Below are 18,572 nucleotides of genomic sequence, written 5' to 3'. Positions count from 1 at the left end.
TCTGGCTCAGAATGTTTTTGCAAAAGCAAACTAACTTGGGCAATTTGTCAACAAACATTTAGGAAAAAATATTGCCTTTTTTTTTTTTTTTAATGAAAACAGCTACTTTGATCTCAATCCCAGTAAACACAACCAAAACAAAAACAGACCCAGTGGCATATTAACCTATTAGTCTCTGGAGAAAGTTTCAAACCTGTCCGTTGTTTCACATGCTCATTGTATCCCTCTCCTTAGACTGCAGTTGACTCACGGTTTTATTCTGCCCCTCAGCACCGTGAATCATTTGCACTGCAAATGCTGATGTACGGCACTACCTCTCTTTTTGCTTTACCTTCACTAGCACAACATACTCCAACCCTCAGAAAACCAGCACTACTGAACCCCCTGACCGTATATTACTCTTCATTTTATTTTACCACACTGGTTAATTCTCAGGATTTAAACACCTTCAGGTCCGTATGTCAGAGCTGCTTCTTTTCCAGGAAGGATTTAACAAAAATTGTCCAAGTCAGTACTCATTTATTGTCCCTTGTCCTTCAGGTTGGCTCTGCTCTGAACAGGGAATTGAACAAGATGATTCCCTCCAACTTAAAAGTATTTTATGATTCAATTATTAATTCTCTGATGTATTATCCACAGTAGCTTAGGTCATGTGGCTAATAGATTAGTATATGCTTATACTTTCTGGTCAACATTAAATATATACACTTCTGAAAGTCTTCATTTCTATCTCTAAGAAAATATACTTTGCAATGTTCAGAACAGCTTTGCTTTGACCACAGAGTAACAGAAATTGTGGACCCATGAAATTACTTCTCCTTTCACAGTGAGAAATTATGAATGGGGACCACAGTTAAGATACTCCATGCTAGAAGTACACAACCTTTATCCTCCATCATCTGGATTAAAGAAATATTTTCTGACAGTGCAGTGAACTCTGGAACTCTAACTTCCTGTCTTTTAGCAAGTTGTCATTAAAGATTCATTTTCAAAACATGTTTCTTGACTACTGCTATGTAGGCTTTTTACATTATCTGCTCTTCCCTAAGGCATGTATCTTCCTTATTTTATTGCAACAAGCTCTTGATCCTTCTAACAGAAAATTCGTAGCATGCAAATCCTGAAAAGTACTTGCTCATCCACTGAATGGTCTGAGTGATGAGAAAGACTGGTGGCTCTACAATATTTGGAAGTTGTGAGAAAAAATAAAATTTTATCATAATTTCTGAGTTCAGAACATTTCAAAGTGATCTTGATTTATCCTGAAAAGCATATAAATAAAACACATGAAAAGTTACACTACATAAGCATATATAAATTGAAAATGATGAGTTCTTCATTCAAATTCACATTGACCTCACATCACTGTTCAAATAAAGAAAGAATAAAATAGCAAAGTTAAGGGAAAGTCTCTCTTGAAATATGTCCTTAAAGAACGTCTGTGCACTGCTATTTTAATGCTTTATCTTTATGACATACACCATTAAGAGTATTTTTTCCTTTTTTTTAGTGTAAGTAAAGAGGAACTTACTTTACTGAAGAACATTTCCTCCACAAATTTGCTAAATCTCTAATAAAAATGCTCTTTTCTGTGCATTCAATATTATTTTATACTTAAAAGGTTACATCCAAAGAACTATACGTTCAAACCATCAATACTTATTCTTGTGCATCAGGCACATTTTTAATCATGTCCTCAGATTATTTCAAACTGGTATTCATCTTTAAAAATTAACACTTCCCAACAGGAATTTTTTAATACTAAACTCTACAAGTGTTTTTTTTGTTTGTTTTTGTTTTTGTTTTTCCAGCTGTTAAATCTTCTTTGATCTTTGTTCTTATGGTTCTTGGTTTCTTTTTTAGTTCCCTGTTAAACACATATGCTTACATGGTCCAGCTCACCCACAGTGCTTCACAAAGCTTGTGTTTTGATTGCTGTCTTCTATATTTTAACGTTGCCTGAAAGATCTTTGTTTACTTTTAATTAAAGGAATCTTTATTATTATATTATTTAAAGGAACGGAACAATTATATCCATCAGTACAAGCATTACTCAACTTTTATAACAACGTTAAAAATCTTTTGCTCCTTTTGTGACTTTTTATATGCCACTGTCCCACCATACCATAACAAAAACCAACACTGGTTGTAATGAAGAATTAAAAGAATTACAACTTTTTTTGTTAGTAAAACACCTCACAAAAATTCATTTTGGTATGAGACAGGGTTCTTGAATTGATGTTTTTGCAGTGAGCCCCTTAAATTTAAGCCCATTAAATTTTCTGATGCTCAGAGATACAGCTTTCCCCAACCTCTAACAAACAGCATTTTTATTAAAGCAAGAGAAAAATGTCAGGTGGGCAGAGGAACAGGGTGGTACTTATGAATTCCTAAAATGAGGACAGCACGTAGCGCCAACAACTAATCACAGCACCTCAACTCTCAAAAGAAGCTTAAGTCATGCTCTCGGGTGCAAACATACAGATCCATCCCTAATCCCCCCTGCCCCCAACTAAAAAAACCCTTACACAAACCATTTTGTCTTTCCTTTTTGCAGGCTCTAACCTCTGCATCCCAGTGATGCTAGATGCTGCTGTATGCTACTGGCTACTCACCGCAAACCCTTACCCACAGCTCTCAGGCTAAGAGTGCTATACATTACTGCGACTAACATTTTTCTTTTCTCAAAATCATACCACAGCACGTCACAAGAAGAAGCGTCTCACAAACATAGCACAACACAAGCAAAACAAACATGTTTTGCCCACCAGCCATACAGGAGCTTTCTTTTCAGCTCCCTTTCCCCTGCCAAATTCTTAATTGGAGCAGAGACTGCCTTCACGTTAAGGCTATCAGAAAACACAGAACAGCTATCAGAAACACAGACGATCTCAGCTAACAATGTCAGTAGCTACAAGGTAAAAGATCTTGATGAAATGAGTGGGAACTGATATTACAAAAATTGAGGTGTGCACCCCATCTTCTTATTTCAGTATCTCAACAAGAAAATGGAAAGACGGAAAATCACAAGACAGGTAATATTTGCTTCAACTGCTACAAAGTAACTTCAACGAGCATATTTAATTAACGCATAAACACACTGTGTAATTACTGCGCGTCATGCATAATTGAACACTGGTACCCAGAATGTTTTCAATACCGAAGGACTGCTGGGTTCAAAGGGCCAACTCAGAAGAAGAGTCCACCTGGGATATTATACACTGTGATGCAGATGCAATCTCTGCCTAAAATAATGGTAAGATAATAATAAAATAATAATACCTAACAATAATAAAAATAATAAATTTTTGTCAAAATAATAAAAATATACATTATATATATTTGTATCTTATTCAGATAGACTATATTATATATGTATGTATAAACAAAACATCTAAATATGCATAACATCTGTCCATCTACATACATATGTATTTACATGTATAGATATATAAATAAATATCATCTTTTCGTAGTTATCTGCTACTGACCATTGCAGAGTTAGGATAGCAGTGTCTACCATGCTGTGGTTACTGTTACATTACTCAAGAACTATTTCCCGGTTTCTCATGTTTAAGTCCAAATTATTAAAATAAATACAAGAATTTATGTATTTATTTATAATAAGACTACTTAGAAAACAAATTACTTAAGCTGTAATATATGACGCTGCATTAGAAAATAACAATGCCTGTCCAACAGCTTGTTTCTGACATAGCTATATGGTTTATTACATATTATTGGGAAAGCTATATTTTCAACCAAGAGTAAAGTAAATAATTGGCATTTAAATTTAAACTTGAGTGAAAAGTTGATAATCCTATTCAAGGTTATCTTTCGGTAGAGACAGCATGAAATCTAGTATGATGTCTGAGGGCTTTGCTTTATTGAATATAACAGGAAAGACATTAAAAAGTGTGATTAAATATGCAGTATGTCTGTGAACTAGGACTCAAGAGACTAGGAATCTAGGAAAAAAAGCAATGAGAAATAAAGAAATAAAAATTAAAAAAATACTGAAAAGGTAATGGCAGAGTTGCTACTGATAAGAGTATACAATATACCTCTAGGCCAGTTTGGACTTGGATAATCTGTCCTCTCACAGAACAGAGCCAGGGTGGGGAAATCACTTGCTGGTGATAACATCCTAAGAGTAATTGGCAATTTCTAAAAAGCTTTGATGTGAGGAATTTGAGTTCAGGAAGGAACTCAAAGCACATTTTAGCTCTAAAATAATATTGGGAAACAAAGCTCATCATGCATTTAGAGTTATCTTTTATTATTTGTGGAATTATTTTTCTGTGCGGTTACATATTTTATCTAATTTTTTCCTACTCTAAAATATTCAATTTAGTGATGTAATTCCTGTTATAAATGAATCATACAAGTAAATCAAACGTAAAATTATGAGTATTTAAGTCTGCATTTGAAAATGTATGAAAACATTTATTTCCCTTTTTGTAAGCATGTAACTCACTTTTCTGACAAATTTTAAGACGCTCATTCGCCAAGTTCTATGTGTATGTCAAACCACCTACGAGATCGATCACTAAGCAAATTGAAGTTCAGTCTCAATAGACTCACACAGCTGTGCAAAACCAGCTGATTATCACAAATAAAGTTTCTAAGGATGCTGAAGCATTTCAAACATGCCATTCAGGCTATGATCTCTGGAAAGAGACCGTTTAATCCAGTGCAACATGCAGGAATTAGTTTTAGTGCCCTAAAGTTGCATATTTTCCCTATACATCTGGAGGTAGAGGAGTACTCGTTACACAGCAATCATCAAGGAGCCTCTCTACGAGTGGCTGCTGCGTAAACCAGCACAAGAAGCATGTCCAAAGGTGCTTTATTTATCTGTGACTAATTTTACAACAAAGATGCTCTCTGTGGCCAGCTTTACAGCAAATAAAATGGGATCAATCCCACATCGGTTCCTTGACTGCAGTAAGTTTTAGAGATAAACATTTTAGCAGGCAGTTTTCTTCTTCAGTATTTTTCCACTATGCAGAACATATTGGTACCTATGATGCCACCAACTGAATAACAGACATAATATTTTGTTACCTAATGCTGCTTCTTGTTCCAGTATCTCTAGTGGGCTAGGTTCCTTCTCTGTTGCATCTTATACCGTCTTACTCCAGCTCAGTCTAACTAGACTCAGTGTAACAGCTTATTTGTAGCATAAGCTGTTCAAAAGCATGCTAGAGACATCAGAATCTGATCCAGTGTCCCTTTGATTTGAAAATGCTAATTACAGTCGAATGAGGCTCAGTGCAATTTTCCTCACAGGCCAATTTGAGTCAATAGTATGCTTGCTGTCACAATATAAAGGTTTCACAGTGATACTTTTACCTCCAATTACATAGATAATTTCCATGTTACACTGTTCAGTTACTTTCTCTGTACTGCATAGATGTACAAGGTCAAACTGTTTTAACAACAGAATAAATATACCATTACATTAAAAAAAATCAAGCATTGAATCAGCTCTGAAACATAGCACATACCTTCGCAGAACACAGTCAGAATAGAGCATGTACTGAACACTCAAGACTATTTGGAGATGGAAATACATCTTTACTTCATGTAAGTACAACTCCTGTAAGAGTTCACATCAAAAGTCAGATATTACCTTGTCGTACCACACTTGGCTAAGATGAAAAATCTTATAAATTATTGAAAAAAATACAAACAAAACAATTATACAGTTGGAACCATGTTCAACACAATTCAGTAAACAGACATTACGTATCATGTAACTGTCTTTGATTCAGAGAAAACAAGCTAGTCAGAAACTTTTCTTGGAAAATGATTTCTGGCAATGCCTAATACTAATGAGAATGAGGTTAAAGGAACAAAGGTAAAAATACAAAAAGCCAGGATTTCCGAAAAGCAACGCACAACAGTGAGCAAGAACCTTACAGTACAGAAACCACGCACAGCAGCCCAGCACAGCACAGCAGGGTCTTGCTCATTAGCATCTCTCGCTTCATTAGAGCAAAGTGTACTTGGTCCTGCTGCAATTAGCATAACTAGGAACTGAAGTCTGGAAGTGACCCTAATTTCCTTCTGCAACTGCAGGCAAAGAGGAGCAATCCGATCCAATTCAGAAGCCGGAGCATCACTTCCCTCTCTGGGCACAAGAAAAGACCAAATCTCGCACTGATCTGAAGAACAGTGCTCCAGGTTCTCCTGCCTGGCTGCTGCACACTGCCTATTTCTTTATCCAAGGCAATAAAACATTGCAACAGCCCAGCATTAGCCCAGAGTGACTCAAGGTCTGAGCACTTACACAAGTTTCCCAGGTAAGCTATTTTATAAACTTCCACCATATCAGAAATATCCCAAATAGTTTACATACCCTTCAGGAAGTATATTTGGAGCAGGCAATGTGCTAAAACACCCTGAGTTAGCTACATATGGTATATTTCTATGTCCAAACTGTCAAATTATTAAAATACCAACAAGAATCAAGAGGATTTGTATAAATAAGTGTATTACTGTTGCATACGATACCTCACGTTTTTGAAAAATCTCTTTACGTATCTCCACTAGGAAGTAAAACCGTTGCTCAGGATAGACTTAGGCAATAAGTAATGCACTGTTGAGTAGCAACTGCCTGGTGGCTGGGGGTCTTTCTGCCTACTTTGATCTAGGGCAACACAGTGAATTGCAACTATGGATAGAGGTTTATGGTGCTGGTCTTTTCAAAATGAAATCAGCCATATGTCATCCATTTTTTCCCAAATGTCACTACTGATCAGAACCTACTAGCCTAACCAGTCTCTAAGTTAACATAATCTAAGAAAATATTTTATTTGAAGCTCTGTGTTTGTTCTGCACTAAGCAAAATATTATCTATATTCTGAGCTTCAGCAGGCACAGATAAATATTAAAGCCCAGTAAGTGTTCATCAACTACAGAACAGTATTCTAGAAAGGTTTATCTGGTCTCTCTAGCCTTCCTTTAAAGGAAAGGAAAGAAAGCAAGTCATGCTATGTTTTAACAGCTCATACACCCTTGAATAGCATTTGCTGTAAACAGTGATGCTTACCATATCTTTTTTTCTATAGTAATACAGCAATGAAATAAGCCTTGAGTTTATTGAGTCCTATTTCCTCTTTCAATCTTTCCATGGCAATATGTTTAGAAAATAACCAAACCGTATCTAAACATCTGGACTTTGCTTTGAGTATTTCCTCTGTAAAATTACTCCAAAACTCCACACCTTCTTGCAATTTTCACCCACTTCTCCATTTGCTTACACCCACAATGTAGCTTTCTCTTTAATTCACTCCTAAATTACGTGCTTATCCTCAGTATCTTAAAAACAAGACAAAAGAAAGCGCACACACACACACACACACACACATATTCAGACATTACATGTCGACAGGTTTCCCCCTCACCCAGGACACTAATTTCATAGAGCTTTTTTAATTTTTGAAAGGGACAGGAAATTTCCATGTACAGACCTAGGTTTCATCTGCTGAATTCATTAGCTGCCTGACAATTTGTCAGGACTGTTTTTTTTAAACTAAACTGGTTTCATTTATCCTTCCACTTACTTTAACCTTATGAAAAATCATAAGCGTTCAGTTCAAGGTTACTCTCCATAAACAGTTCTAAATCATTCTCAGCATGCAAAAATACACATCTAAAATAGTATCTCTCCTTGTTAGCTCAGTAATTAACTGCCTTTGCTCTTCAGTTTGTAGCTTGTGAAACAAAGGCTGCCAAAACAGCAGTTCCTAGTAGTATTTTTCTCTCTAATGAGACATAACATACATGATTCCTGTCTTTATCCAAAGTTGACCATAGAGTTAAAGATTAGAAGCTGCAAAGATAGAAAACTGAAACCTGCCATCGCCTTCTTATTCAAAAAACAGAGGAAGACTGAAATTTAAAAACCAACAAGTTGACAGTAAGTTCTTGAGTGACAGACACTGATATGATCAAGATGGATGAAATATATACAAATGCAATTAAATGAAAAAAGTAGGATAATATTAATTAATTAAATATGAAGAAGGGAATACAAAAATGAAAAACAGGAAAAGACAGGAAAGGAAAGAAGAGGAGAGAAAAACAGACTCAGAAAAATATCACTGATTCTCACCATCATGTGAAAATATGGAAGCACATAAAAAGCAAAATTAGTCCTGTGCATACATACACCTAAAAGAGCTCATTCCTTAAGTCAAGGGTAATCTACAGGGAGGGGACGCACTAATTCATTATTGTTAATTTTCAGTCAGAGAACTGTTCATAAAATACAAGGTTCCACCTTCTCTGACTCATAATGTCTCCAGAAGATTTACTTGTCACATTTCGAAACTAATCTTGGCCAATGTTCTGGGCCATCTTCCCAATGTTCTTGTATTCAGGCATTATTTGGCAGCATATGCCAGCAAAAATATGGATTTTTTTTTATTATTATACAGATGTCTAACTACAGTCTGGTTTATTTCCTTCTAGCACCTCACTGCATTAATCAGAGCACTTTAGTTGTCACAGGTAGCAATATAATTTGTGATAGATTTCCACAAGCCAAAACTACCTTCTGCTAGTTGGTTCCTAATGTGTAAATTACCTGGCAATTATAAACGACCTGCATGATTGCACTAGCACTTGATTTACATTCAGTTATTACCAGAGACCTGCTAAGGGAGATTTGGTGTTCAACTGCTGTTGATAAAGATACCTTTTGAAAACTGCAAATGCTATTTTTATACCTTTTCTCTTTGCATTACTCAGCTACGGAAAATGAAGACAAGCACCTCATGGCCCACCAAGAAAACTGCTTTATAAAATACGTAAGTCTGCAGGTTTTACTTTGCCAATCAGTTTTCCTAATATGGGGCAGTCAGTGCATTTCTTTTTATTACTTTTATGTAGGTGTGACACTTACACAGCACTGTATTCTTTGTTTCAAATACAGTCCTGTGAAACAAATCAACTATTTCATTATCACTTACTTTCACACTGTGTAACCCTTTTAAATCAAATTAACATATGGAACAAGAAATTGAAAGAGATTCTCTGAAATATGACATCAAATTACCATTTTGCCCCTCTTCTATGCTGAACATAAATGCAACACAATAAACTTCACTGCAGCATGCTTAAATGGCACTATCATTTGCAGATAATGTTACTATACATTATATTGTTATATTTTCTAGCTAAGTAGTTTCATTCTGGAGGAATACTTATTTTAATAAAAATATTCTTGACCCAAATTATTCCAAGAACATCAAAACCAATCAGTGATCCTCTGTCTACTCACTTTGGATCCAGCTGTTACAGCTTTAAGTCCTTACAGCTTTAAGTTCATATTATGCTACCTCTTCAAATTGCTAAGCTGCCACAATAACCTGGACACACAAATAATTTTCAGTGTTGAATTCCCAAACACCTAGAAGTCCAACCATGGTCAGAAATGTCTCAGTCTTAACATGAAATAATTTATCTGATTCCTAAAGCACATTAGCATGCACAAAACGTCACTGTCCTTTGCATAAATAGTCCAGTTCTCAGAATACTCATTTAGGACTGGAGACAGGTAGGATCACTTACCTCCACAGTCTGAAGGCACTTAGACCCCAAATTCTCCAATTTTACTTCAGGGCATCAAAAGTGCACGGAAAGTATTCTCTGAACGTGCTCTCCCTTGTGATGGTGCAGATGGGAACAGCTTCCAAAACCGTTCTTTGCATAAAATAATTTATTAGACCAGAAAACAAAAGCAAAAATTTAACTCTATAGCTTATAACTAGCTTGGGAAGAGGAAATACATGATTTTAACTAAGACTTCTAGGCTCCTTTCAAGCACATTAAGAGCACTAAATTGATGAAAGTGGAGCAGCAATTAACTGAATTGAAAATAACAATACCTTTTCTGCCACAATACCTTTTCTGCCTGTCATATTTTCATTTCTGATCTCTAAAGATCTGTTTATTCATTCTATCATGTACTGATACAACTTTAGCAGACCAGTCACAACATTTCCTTTACAAAGCTCTCAGTATGTCATGAAATACTACCTTTCCACAAAATTCTGAGCAAGTTCCAAGAGAAGACTTTGTCTTTTCATCACCACGTTGAACTTTAATCAATGTTAATGAAATTACCAAATACTCCTTATTTTTCTTTTGCATGAGAGACCCATCTCTGACTATCTGGTCAATAACTCTCTCTTGTGCAGACACTCTTGCTGGTTAGTATACAAATTTCAGCAAATAGCTGAAATAGCTGAAGAAGTAGTAGATAGCAATTCATAGGGATAACTGTGGACCATGCCATGCAATTCTTAATTTGCAATACGATTCACCTTCTCTCTATTAAGTATCAATACATCCAAATTCTTTAACTGAAAGGACAAATTAACTTTTTTCAGAAGCCAGAATTCAGAGGCCACTTTGCTATCTGCGAATTATTGTGACCTGCTGGATTCCACTCAATTAATATCAGAGATGAAAGACTCTAAGTGGTCAAGTACTTGTCTAACAGCCAAAGACTTATCAAAGGATAGACGATTAATTAAACACTGAAAGTCAGAGTGCTTCAATTACAACAGAGATATAAAACATTACTTGATTATTATGTGCTTTACGGTCATATATCACCATTTTTCATACCTTTTTTCTGATTATAAATTTGATGCCCTCTTTATTCCCTTAATTCAAACTTCAACCAAAAGGGAAAATGTGAGGAAACAGCATTTTTTCCAAATTCTCTAAAGGATATCATGATATCCAAATCCTTTAAAGTACGGATGCCACCTTTCATGTTTTCCTCTCAGAATAGGAAACAGAACAAAAACAATAGAAATGAATGTTAAAATGAATTCCAGAAAAAAGTATTTTGATATATGGACCTTATATATCATGACAAGAAAGTAAACAGCACAGGCTAGCTGTTCTGATGACAGCAACACAAGTTGTACTGTCTAACAAGACAACACAGCTATAATCACAACTGGTATAGATCAGAATCCTTGATTTCACTGTATTCTTTTATCTAGAATAACATCCTGAAAATTGAGGTTCCACATAATTGTTTTTATAACAGAACAGTATGTGCTTAAAAGCATTGCTCTGTAACAGTAGTCCTTAAACAACCTGAAACCTCAAAAATTCAATCTCATATGTTGTGTTAAAAACTCCTGGTAATATCTGCATAAAAATTCAAAATACACTTTGTACTTCAACTCTCCCATTCCCTCATCATCTCCACATCAAGGTATTTTTCCTCTCAGAAACTCTGTTACAACATTCATTGGCCAATTTGGTTCATTATTGACCTTAAACTGCTGATCTCCAAATGTAAAAAGAACAGAAACAAAACTTTGGGTAATTAAGTCCTGGTCCATGGATATACTCCTTGATATAAAGCTGCTGCTGTACTCAGCTCTTCTTTGTCATTTTAGAGTTCAAAAAGTTATAATTTCGACATTTTTCCCCACCTGCATTTTGAAAGATTATATACACATATATCGCTACCCCAGGCTAACGCAAACTGTAATTGTTAATGCTGACTGATACCCTACATCGGGACCAAACTCTTGAGTCCCACCAATATGAAAAACATGGTGTTAACACTAAACTGGGAGTATTTGTATGTACCTACATTAGCCACAGAAATTAAGTTCTAGTGGCAAAGAATAGATTTAATGTTTTGCAAGAATAAGCTGCCAAGTGTCTGAATAGAACATTAAAAGACAGGTTTACTTACCTCCTTAACTCACTGGATTTACACCTGCAGAAATTAGAACAGTAGTTTCTCTACCCTCACAGTAAACACATTGACTGAATAATGGAGTAAAACAGACAGATACAAACAAACATTCCACCTTACTACCATTTCTTGTGTCACATCATCCTTCCAGCAGCCTATGGCAAAAGTAGTAAAAAGGTACTTCCATTCAAGGATGCTCCCATGTGCTAATTAATATTTTTCTAATTAAAGCAATAATAATTGAAGCAGAACTGAACAAACAACACTGTTCGACAAAAAGCCTGGCTCGCACTATGTCATGCATTCAGTACTCCCATATCTCAAGGATGTCCACAAGCATAAGAGAAATGCGCTTGTAAGTAGACTAGCACCATTCACAGGAAGTATCTACCCTGGATAGAAGTGGGATTAAGAGAGATTATGTTGAACCCAGGTGATTGCTTCTGTGATGTGCAGCTGAAAATTCAGAAACGCTACCAGCTGAAAAAGTTCATTCTCTACCAATAGGCTCAGATTCAAAGAACTATTGCTCTCAGTTCCACAGACTCGGCATGTCTGAAACCCTAGAACTGCCAACTGAAAATAGTAAACACAAGGACATACAGGAATCTCAGGACAGTGGAATCTGAGATGCACACAGACTCAACAAGATACATTTATCACCATCTTTCCTATCTTTTCTGTAAGTTCCAAAATAAATAACTAAACAGATAGTTTTGGTCTTATCATTTAATGTAATTGCCTACACATCATTGTTTTGATTGGGTAATTTGTGGTCTTCGTTGACATTGTTCTTGAACGTTCCAGCTCGTCTACCTTTAAGTATAATAGTAAAATATAAACTTAAGTGCTTGAATGGCCAAATTCCTTTAAAAATTCTTTTTAACAAAGCTCTATTTGAAAGTTCATGGAATGATGTATTTTTTCAGACTGAAGTGAGTAGCAAAGTTGGAGGAAACATGTAGGTTCAGGTTAAAAAAACGCATCTACAGCTACATTCCTCTGCTTCAGAAATAATACTGACGTTCACCCAAACCTTATTTTTCTGCTTCAGCTGTAAACTAGAGATGTAGAACATACTTTGATCCAATGATCATCCTCTTTAATAAATGAGCAGATCAAACATCAAGTTAGTACAAATCGTTCTACCATGAAGTTTTCAGAGTATGACATCACAGCTCCCTGTTACAGAAATAATGAATTTCATTTACAAGTAAGCTTTGTCAGATTGGTGTTAGCAAAGTTGCTGTGAGTCTTCTTATAGAAAAAGGTAGTTTCACAAGTTAATAGTAGTTTTTTACTGTATGAACTCAGACCCTTATCATTTACTTCAAACTTTTGAAGGGCAGCCAGTAGAAGGATTGGATCTTTACTTTTAGTTACATAAGGAATATTTGAAGGTAGCAAGGTTCAGGAAGTAGGCCACAATTTTTTCTTTCTTCTTCTCCTGAAATGTTTAGTATATTCAGTAGAGGAAGGATGTTTAAGGAACTACAATTTCATAACTTTATTCTTGGAACTCACATGCCTACCTATTACTACATATTCATTTATTCCATCAGGGAATAAGGAGGGAACTATTATAGAAAAGCTTTTTTGTTTTTTTTCTTCATAGCTACATTACTGTTTAAGTAAAAGACTAAGCCTTAATCCTCCTTTCCACTGACAATAACGTAAGTCAAAAGAAGTGTGGAACACAGCACATACGTATTTATTAAAAAAGTAGTCCAGCAAGTCATACGTATTCACAACAGAGACCTCCAACAGGTCTTCTATTCCCCAGCAGACATGATCTACACATTCAGTCCTAAGGATGTATTGAGAAATGGACAAGTACACCACACCATTACTGACTGCTTTCTTCCCAGCAGATTTTGTGCTATAATGGAAACAACTCTGATGACAAGAAAAAAAAAAGTGGAAGAAATGGAGGAAGTTTAGGGAAAAGAGACCATGGACAGACCATCCTGGAGAGAGTGTAAGCTATCCTAGTTTAGGCAAGGGAAGATTCTATTGCTGAGAGCACAATTTATGATTGCAGATATGACTAATAAATTAACAAACAGAAAATAAAACCAAAACCTAAGAAACAGCTTTCCAAGATACTTGAATAGCTAGAATGTGAAGACATTGTAGAAAGTTATTAATTCCTCCCAGCTAGACCTTCATGCCTAATAAAAAATGTCTTTGGCATGATTAGGATAGACAATAATCCAAACTTTCCCAGAGTGGTTATAAATAGCTACTTACCAGAATACAGAATGGACTATATATATTTTCTTCATATCTGTTAATTATTGCACAGAATTTCTACTAATGTGTTTGGGAGTAGCATCATGGCATTGTAATTTACTTGAATATTTGCAGACAATATTCAGAGGATCTTGTCATGATTCCCAACTAAACAACACATTTGTGTTTGACTGTCGTCATAGGCACTAGATGTTAAAAAATACCATTGAAATTATTTAATCGCTTATTCACAAAACACTTTAATTACAGCCTTGGGTATCAATTAATATGCTCGCCTTTTTCCATTACCTGCAGGCAACAATGAAGTATGTTTGATTCAATTTTTTTCTTTTCTCTGTTATCTTTCTAGGGAATCCTGTTTCTCTTAATCAAAATAGCTAACGTGAAACAATTACACACTACTGTCATTCTCTACGTAGATACCATGTTTTCTCTCTTTTCACTGCAGTAGTTCTGTAATATGATAAATGTTCTAGATTTTTAGCCTGCAGTGCACTTTCAGATTTCCAGAAGTACCTGTTAGTAGCTTCTGGTACTAACAACTCTACTACTGTAAGAAAACAAGCAATATTCTGCCACTTGCACCTGAGGCAGATATTTACCTGGTGACTTACATGGTGTCAAATGAACCGGTCCCACTGAAGATTTGGCTCATTCATCTCAGGCAACAAACCACAGATCGTAGTATGATCACAGAACATCTTCAACAACATGCATCTTTTAGATATTTGGGGACCAGGTCTCCTAGACTACATAAACTTAGGCAAACACTGGCTTATATGGCTATGCATATGACCAGACTATATTCAGGTGAGTCATTCCCGCTATAAAGTATCAGTCAACACTCTCCTGGCAGCCTAAGGTTCTGGCACGAAGGCACAAAAGGTGTGACAGATTGCCCTGATTAACTGGAACTGCCTACATCAATTTAAAGATTTACTATTTTAAAAAAAGATTTCTAGCTAATGGCTAAAATGAGAAAGAGACGCTTTCCTATCATACGTCAATATTTTGAAGGAATATGTGTTCTCTATTTTAATTTTGGCAACTAGAATTAATAAAAGCTTTTTCAAAGCAATGTTCTTATTTTCAAATACTTTTTGAATGACAAACTTTTTTTGTAAAAAAAAGACTTCTCACCATTTTTCATGTTGAAGTTCTGGTTTTTAGTTAAATATCTTTACAATCACTTAAAAAAAACACAAGCTTTTTATAAAGCTAAAATAACTTTTTTTAAAAAAAAAAGGGGGGCTTGCCTGGAATGTTTTAAAATGTGTAAGTTTTCTATAATTTCAGTAAAAGTTAGAAATAAACATGACCTCCCTAACTGATGAAAACTGTGTTCATTACTGAGGTAAACAGTCAACGCTTTCTTGAAGGGGAGAGGGAAGCTAGCTGCCATTTAATAAACCTGCTTGCAAATGCAGCACATGAAACACTCATTTGGCCAACTACGAGCTAAAAATAATAACCTTCCATTCCAAGTTTTAAAACTGTGAAAACAGTAGAATCTTGCATTTCAAGCATGGGCACAGCTCGGCATACCCAAAAAAGCCTTCTCTCAATCACTGCATAAAGCCATAGCTCCTGACCAAAACTGTCACTTCATTTGCTTCTGTTTCAGTATTATAATTGTTAGCATCAGAATTCAGGCATCTCTCTTTTAGGTCTAAAAATCCCCTTAAGCTCTCGACTGAAATTTTTCCATCATACAAAACCAGCAATTTTGCCAATTATTGCTATAAACAAGCAAAAGTAGAGCTTTCACTATTTGAGATACTACCGAAAAAATTAATATAGGGAAGTGCCTCAGAAATAGGATTATGGATTCAATTTTCAGGGTTAATTTTTTTTATTACGCATTTAACTGGTTATAAATGCTGAATAATCAAGCAAAGACATAAAGGGATTAAATCTATTTTTTCTTTGCTCGTTTCCCGAGTGTAATTTCTTTCAAAATGCGTGCGTACACAGTCAAATTCCCCAGAACCTGTTTATTTTTTAATTTGTAAGAGTCACAAAACACTATAATAGAAAGCTGGAAAACATGAAAGACTGGGGAAAATAAAATGTCACTGTAAGACTAGATGACTTTAGTATCTTTGCTGTGCTCGTTGCGTGATTCAGAGACCATATGAAAACACAATTTCAGTATTCCAATTTCAATGCACCCGTTCTTTCCAAGCGCAACCATTTGGCTTGTCACTTTGGTAAAATACTTTTCCTTTCATGTGCTTGCGGGTAATTCCAGTGCTTTTTGGTATCAATGCTCCACTACTCCTGTGTGGCTCCTAGTAGCACTTAAAACATGCAGCTCCTAGAGTGTGTTTCAAATGTGTATCCTGGCTGGGAGGTCAATTAAAGCATGGTTCGATTTGGCGGTCCCCTTGGAAAGGTCAAGGTCCTGATCTAATCTACACCGAAACAAAGCTAACCTTTTGCACTCAAACAAAATAGACACACTACAAGCGCCGAAGCGTAACACACAGCGAAGCGCTACAGTACATAACTCAGCTTACTCGCCCACAGCAGAGACAAACTTAGGAGGGAAAATACGGTCAAACTAAGAGAACTTCCGAGTAGGACACCAATTAGCAGGACGAGGAATATAACCTCATACTGTAATTAAAGGTAGACATTTTATAGGCAACAAAAGACAAGCTCCAGTAACAACAGCACTGACGTGATTTCTCTTTTAAAATCAGAGCATGCTTATTGACCTGAAACAGGCCTTTTCTGTAATAAAATCAAGATAGCATTTCCCATCCTTTTATTATAAGTTTTGTAGGACTGCAACAAATGAAGTATAAAAATTGTGGTTACCACTTAACCTAGTCTAGTTGGGAAAGGCTACTAGAAGTCCTGTCCCTGTCCTAGTCTATGGAAAAGACAGTCGTAATTACAGTCCTTGTGAATGCGAGTATTTCAGCCACCCAAGTTCTCTTAGCCTGAGCTACTCATAGTCAGCACAAAGTGCAATCACCTCCTTCCCAGGAAAATTGGATTAGAATATGCTCAGAAGGCCTAAATAAAAGACAGAAGATTAGGTATTATGCAGATAAAATACGTTAAGCCTCTGTGATGTAAAATATCTAGAAGGCAGAGTGTAACAGAACAGCTGTTTATGTAAGGAGATGCTTGTGGGAGAGAAATCATGTGAATATCCCAGCTCTCCCTCTGTACAATAGACAACACTATGCCCCCAGGGCCCATCTCTCACTGCAGTATTTTCTCCTAGAGCAACTAATCGGCCCCCTGCAATTAACTGGAAGGAAGAGGGAGCACAGCTGGATTTTCTTCCCTTCTCACGTTTGTATATGAAACTTCACAATGTAAGGAGAGTAGAAAGCAAGATTAGCTTACAGTTGTAGAAAAAAGATTGGGGGCATTTCTGGTTAAAAACTGCTGCAGCCACTCTCCCAGCTCTGTCATTAGACAAGTCAGCACAAAGAGCACTGCCGCAGCTTGGGGCTCGAGGAGGGGCAAGGAAGATCTCCCCGTTCCACCTCTGAGACCATCAGGCAGTAGTGAGAATCGAGTCTTCCACTTAAAGAATAAAAACGTAACATTTTCTCACCACTTCTAATCATTTCTACACTGCACTCCAAGCTAATCTCCTGCTCTTTAAGTGCCCCAGCTCATGCAACTTTGACTTCATATTTACACTAGCTTTTCAATCCAGGTTTTACAGTGCACTTTTCCGAGGGCTATGATCTGCCCATGTTCTTTGGCAGTACAAAGAAAACATGATGCGAAAGAGAAGCAGAGAATGAAAAGCTGCATGTCTTTTACAGACCCTTACTGGAATCTGCAAGTAGGCATTGGGATATCAGTAACATCCCCTGCAGCCTAAAATAAATGCATTATGATGCCTATTATTTATTTAGCTCTTCAATATATTCAAGCATTCACCTGCTAATCCATTAGGGTGCTTCTTTACAGAGGCTGCACCAGCAGTGAGTCAGGCCTCCATGGCAACAATGTTGTATATTTGGCAACTAAAAAATCTGGTATATGAAGGGTAATTTCCTATCCTCTTTTACTCTCAGGCACTTTAAACAACATAGAAAGAAAATAAAGAGAAATGTAATAAACAGCTCAAGATAATTTTTATAATGAAAGTGATACAAACCAGAAGCATTATAAAAAAGCAGCATTTTTAAGAGTTGTTCGTTTCAATAAATTAATGACAGGACTCAGCTGTCAAATTAACTTTTGCTGGTGTATCACTAGTTTATTAAACATGCATTTGCAATGTATTGTAAACTGCCACCTTTGCTAAAATAACTAGTGTCTAGAAAATCCACTGTATGTTATTTAATTAGGATAGCTCAATGAAAATAAACGCGCTTTCCTTGCATAGGTTTTTTGCAATGCCTTTGCAAATTCATCTGTAGCTGCCACAAGAAAGAAAAATATTTTCTTATCAGCTACTGAACATCTGTCCTCTTTTCTTCTATTTTAGTTCTGAGCTTCTTGTGAGACAGCCTATCAATTAACGCAAATCAATTAGCAAACGCAAGTGAAAAATCTTTTTTGAGGACTATCACTTTTGCAACTGAGCAAGAAGTGACCC

The 18,572-nt window shown here is 36.0% G+C and overlaps 1 protein-coding gene across 2 annotated transcripts in view; it reads right to left on the bottom strand.

Annotated features, from left to right (window-relative positions):
• The window catches only part of MARCHF1 (membrane associated ring-CH-type finger 1), an 85,320-nt gene that overhangs the window by 45,718 nt on the left and 21,030 nt on the right, over nt 1–18,572 (bottom strand). The window lies entirely within an intron of this gene.

The sequence above is a fragment of the Rhea pennata genome, chromosome 4 (genome assembly GCF_028389875.1).
Source record: "Rhea pennata isolate bPtePen1 chromosome 4, bPtePen1.pri, whole genome shotgun sequence".
In the NCBI taxonomy this organism is placed as follows: domain Eukaryota; kingdom Metazoa; phylum Chordata; class Aves; order Rheiformes; family Rheidae; genus Rhea; species Rhea pennata.
Note: the sequence above shows the minus strand (reverse complement) of the source record. Positions and strands in the feature narration are given on the sequence as shown.